The sequence below is a fragment of the Cucumis melo genome, chromosome 12 (assembly GCF_025177605.1).
Source record: "Cucumis melo cultivar AY chromosome 12, USDA_Cmelo_AY_1.0, whole genome shotgun sequence".
Taxonomy (NCBI): domain Eukaryota; kingdom Viridiplantae; phylum Streptophyta; class Magnoliopsida; order Cucurbitales; family Cucurbitaceae; genus Cucumis; species Cucumis melo.
In genome coordinates this window covers 19,304,533-19,309,695 of record NC_066868.1, presented here as the reverse complement: position 1 = coordinate 19,309,695, position 5,163 = coordinate 19,304,533, and positions in this window count along the sequence as shown.

Below are 5,163 nucleotides of genomic sequence, written 5' to 3'. Positions count from 1 at the left end.
ATATTACCGTTTCATTTTCTTCAAGGCTACTGTGTTCCAAAAATATGACCATGTAGGGTAGAGGAAATATATCATTAAATAAGTTACTTGTAGAGAACTTTTGGAAAAACTTTCCTAATTTCATACCATCGTTTTTTTTAAGCTCTTTTTTCTACAAGTAGTGAAGTGATATCATTACTTTAGTTATCTACATGATGTGCTTCAAGGGTGGAATTCAAAAGGAAAGGCCAAATTTAATGAAGATTTGCATCCCATGCCCTGCTTTGGGTGATATGAAGAAAGAAACATAACAACTTTTGAAGACAAGTCCATTACTTTTGACACCTTTTATATTATGTATGGCTTACTTCACCATTTCTTTCCATATGGGTGTGTTGTATAGTACTTTGTGATTGTATTGGTGTGTGTAATGGCAGGGCGGCAAGAAAAAGAAGGATTCAATTAAAAATAGAGCAAGAATGGTAGGTGAAATGATGACAGTTAATAAAAGTCATAAATGATAAATAATGACATTTAATATCTATCAAACAAGATTAATAATGACACTTATTCTCTGTCATAAAATATAAATAATGATAGTTATTATTTGTCATAAAATATAAATAATGACATTTATAATCTGTCATAGAATAAAGAATTCGTGACATTTATTCTCTGTCATGAAAAACACATTTCGTGACAGTTTTGTAGAACTGTCATAAAATACTTTCTTTCCATGACTGCAAATAACTGCCACGAAATCTTTTTATGACAGCATTTAACTGTCATCGTAGGCCCTTTTTCTACTAGTGTAGGGGGTTTGGCATTTGAAGCCAAACCCATGTTTAGACCATTGGAATAAAATTCCTGGGATTAAGAAACCAAATCCATGGGTTTGGAATTTTTTTTATTGAATGTCATATGTTTTAGAAAAATTTTCGCTTCAACCTCTTACCATTGATCATTGATGACAGTTGACAACAAATGTTAGCCGACTTGACGATCAACCATAATGACTCACGACAATCGATTACCTTAATTGTCGACTCCAGATCATCTTAACTATCGTCTTTGGATTTTCTTGACTATCGATTATCGATCGTCGGTGACCAATCATTTTAATCATTGATGACCTACAACTTTAGACGTTTCTGTCACCAAGTGCACATCTTGATCGATGGCAACTAATTGTTATCATTAATTATCGATGTCGTGCCTCTTGTCGTGATGGTCAATGACCAATAGCCATAACCCTTGGCGACTGATTGTCATGATGATCGACGACTAACCAATTATCTTAATTAAATATTGGCGACGGTTGACCATCTTCATCATTGATCAACGATTGTATTCATAAAGGCTTCTTAGACTCTTTCCCCATGGGTTTGAATAGTAAACACTATTCAAGCCCATGAATTACCTTTTTTTTTTCTACTTCAATCTAGAAACTTCGTCGGCCAACTCCAAACACCACCCTCGTTGACCATTGTTAGCCGACTATTAGGTGTGATTTCTGACAACTCCGTCGGCGAACTTCCAACCACCAACTCCGGCAACCACTACAAACCTTGAAAAATTAATAAAAATGAAATTTTGAAATTTTTTTCCCTGGTTCATTTGTAGCCACATACCCGAGACGACGCGGAGCAACCGACGTCCTTAAAAATGGTTTAATTTTAAAAAACTAAAAAAAGGGGAGTCGGCACCAATCTTTTATACGGTGTGATTGGACACCGAAATAAAGTAAATCATTTTAAATAAAATAAAAACTGGTCTACGAAAAAATTAGAGTTGAGTTCAGGAGTCGTTTGTGTACGGGGAAGGTATCAGCACCCCGTAACACTCGTTTAAAAAACGATGGCCAAATTTAATGTCTTGAATAAAATTCATTTTTTTAAAAAAAAATTGTCTTATTTCATTGCTGTAACACTCCAATATTTGAACCAATTATCCCATAAAATAAGTGGGATACACCCATTAATTAGACTATATTGAGGAAAAATTCCTCACCTCAAGAGAATGAGAAATTATTACAATTTCTCAAATTCTATCATAGGCTAGTCTTCGAATAAAGTTTTTTTTTTAAAACATTGATTAAATTTTTTTTTGGATCAAATCTCGGACTCCCAAAGATATTGATCCCTCGCTTCAAGAATCTATAAATTTCTAGATTTCATCGTAGAATTTTTTTAGCGAAATTGACATGGATTATTACAAAAAAAAAGTTGATTAGGAAAGCTTTATGAAATATATATTTAATTTTGAGTTTAAAAGAAATAATTTTAAAGCAAGAAAAAAAATTAAATTGTTTAAAGAGAAAAATTAAAAAAAAAATCTCAAAATTACATAAATTATGGTTAAAAGTATTTAGATTCATTCTTATATCTCTTTTCTTTCTTTCTATTTTTTATAGAGAAGAAAAAGGTTAAAGAACCATTTTTTTTTATAGAATAATGATAAAAAAAAAAAAAAAGACAAAAGCATAAGAAATTTTTCTTATACATTTTTTTCTTTCTCTCAACGTTTAAAAAAAAGAAAAGAATAAAAAATAAGGATTCAATCCCGACGAAAATTACTTTTGTATGAGGTGCGGATGATTGGGAGTAAACCCTAACTAGTGCAACCTCTAACTAAGTTTTTCCTTCGTTATGGGATTAGATTTAGGGTAAAAAATGAGACAATGTGAAAATAAAAATAAAAACAATAAAGCAAAAAAGCTAAGAACCCATTTGCAGACGAATATGTTTTTTCAAAGAATTTTTTCGTAGAGATTCTTTCTAAAACAATTTTTTTCTCTCGTAAAGATTCTCTCTAAAACCATTTTTTTCTAAATGACAAAGGTCCCTATTTATAGACCCGGGGTGTGCCACAAATTAGGAAAATTTAATAAGTATAAAATCAAATTAGATATTATGTAATTTTTTTAATTTTTTTTCTAAAATAGTAAAAATGTGATATTGAAAGATTTTGTTCAAAATAAATCTTTTTTTTTTTCCTAAAGTGATAAAGATAAATCAAAATATGGTATTAAAATATTTTTGTATAAAATAAATTATTTTATTTTTTCCTAAAGTGATAAAAATAAGTCAAAATTAATTTGATTTTTTTAAAATAATAAATATCCTCATTAATGGTTTTATTTTTTCTTTTAATAAAAGATTTTAAAAACATAAGATTTTATATTATTACAAAAGATTTTACCCTAGTTTTTTCTTTTAATAAAATAAATGAAATCTTAACCAAAATTACAATTTCTATATATTTTAAAGAATAAAGATAAATGTAGCATGAAATTAGGTGGCTACATCATTTTTCAAATACGTCTTTGATTTAATCACAATAACATTTTTTAAAATGCATATTTTTCATTTTCTATTTACTTTTTTCTTGAGTTTTTTTATTATTATTATTAGATCATTTTTTTAATTATCTATTTTCTCTTCTTTGTTTAAAACTAATTTGTTCTTCATTTTAAGAGATTTCGTTTATTTTGTTATATTTTTCCTAGGTGAAAATTGATGAACTTGTAATCTCAAGTATATATAAATCAAATATTAATATATTGGTAATATGGTAGAAATTTTAAATACATGTACAATGATTTATTTTTAGTTTAATAACATTTTTCATTTTTTTCGTTGGTCAATTTAACTAGAAGACTTAGAACTTATTCGATTGACTGAGAAAAGCGTGTGTATATATATATATATATATATATAACTCACTTTTATTTAAACTCTTTTGAGAAGAGTGGTTTAAAATACGTTACATGCACATCATAGGAAGGCAACGTAACCATAACTATGGCTAGAGGTAACTCTACTTGACTTTCGCTTTTGCATGATCCTTTTGGTTATGCTTATTTTGAAACCTATTAGACCGCTTCTAATATTTGCTTAACTGAAACTTTTGTAAACACCATTGGACTTATTATATTTTATGAATGGTTTGTAATATTTATAATTATATTATTCATATTAATGTAATTGTAATCAAAATTATTGTTATTGAATATTAAAAATTTTCAATTTTACATTATTGTCATGGAAAATCAATAGAGTTAAGAAATTGAATTAGAATTACAAAATATGAAAAAAAAATCAATTAAAATTTTGATACATGATAAATTTTGGATGTACAATTCACACACAAAAAAAAAAACTAAAAATATTAGCTGAACTCAATAATTCAAAACCAGAATCTAAGTATAGACATGAGAAACTCAAATTCCCACATCCTACATCCCAAACATAGACATTTATATTTTCCAAGTATCAGAACCCCATCAAATAAGCTTACAAGTATTGCCAAATGACCCCAAATGATTTTATGTTTCGAAATACTCTCATTGTTTTGAAACATCACAATTTTGGAAGAAAATAATTTCAAGTATGTCCAAAAGTAAGTGATTTTAATGCTTTCAATGTGACTCTTAAATATGCTCTTAAACTTGTATTGTTTCGGTAAAATATGCCTTAAAGACTTGTATTCTTCCTCTCTTTTGTAATCTAACTTCTTTACATGAGTTTTGTTCTTTTTATTTTCTTCACATGGCTTTCTAGTTCACTGAGAGACTTAAACGTGGCATTTTACATGATGGTCTGCATAGAGTTAAAAATTAAAACGTAATTTAAAACTCCCTTTAATTCTAATTATAAACAAGATAAAAACAATATTTTAGTGCCCTGTAATTTATATCTTCTGATTCATCCCACGACTTTAATAGCTTCAACTTGGTATATATAAACACCATGTCATCAAAAGGTTTCATATAATTGAGAAGTATAATACGAGTATTAAATTGGAACACAGAAATATGCAACAAATCCAATAATTTGAAATGAGAAAGATTACAATGAAATATTAAAATCATTATTGAAATAAATCTTTAAACTGCATGAAGAAAGAATGAATCAAAAACGGTGAGACAAAAATGTAACAAGGATTACCAAAAAGAAGTCTCAATCCAAACGTGGGCTTTGATTTACAACGCATTACAAAACCATTACATTTTTTGAATTGTTTGAAATTCAATAAATGACGAGGATTATTTAGCTGATATGAATCTCAATCCAAACGTGGGCATAGAACATGGTAAATTTGCCTGTTATATGGACAACCATTCTAAATACATTTTAGAACACAAAACTTACCTGTTGAGTTCACACGTAACATCACCACAAC